The following is a 381-nucleotide window of genomic DNA, read 5'->3' as shown; positions in this document are numbered from 1 at the left end:
AAATTCTCCGCTTCCTTTTTTTGCTATACATTCCTATCCTATATTTTCTCCTTCCTTTTATCGTCGTCTCATTCTTCTTCCTCTTTTATCTAACCTACTTTTCGGCATACCTCCACGTGCTTTATATCTACACACATAGACACCCACATATCCTCTCACTTGAGGACACGCTGGTTGAACCTGACGATTATGAGGGTTAAAACATAACCTTTTATTAAATTGTCGCAAAATGAGATTCATATTTTAACCTAATTATACCGAGAACAGCATTCTAGAAAATAAAGATCATGAATACATGTAATAAAGATAATTTTCGCTTTTATGATCCTTTCAGCATGGCCTTGCGTGCTGTGTCTTCCCACATCCAGAATTGCGTATAAA

The sequence above is a fragment of the Penaeus monodon genome, chromosome 32 (assembly GCF_015228065.2).
Source record: "Penaeus monodon isolate SGIC_2016 chromosome 32, NSTDA_Pmon_1, whole genome shotgun sequence".
NCBI lineage: Eukaryota > Metazoa > Arthropoda > Malacostraca > Decapoda > Penaeidae > Penaeus > Penaeus monodon.
The sequence above is the reverse complement of the archived record's forward strand: the minus strand, read 5'-3'. Positions refer to the sequence as shown.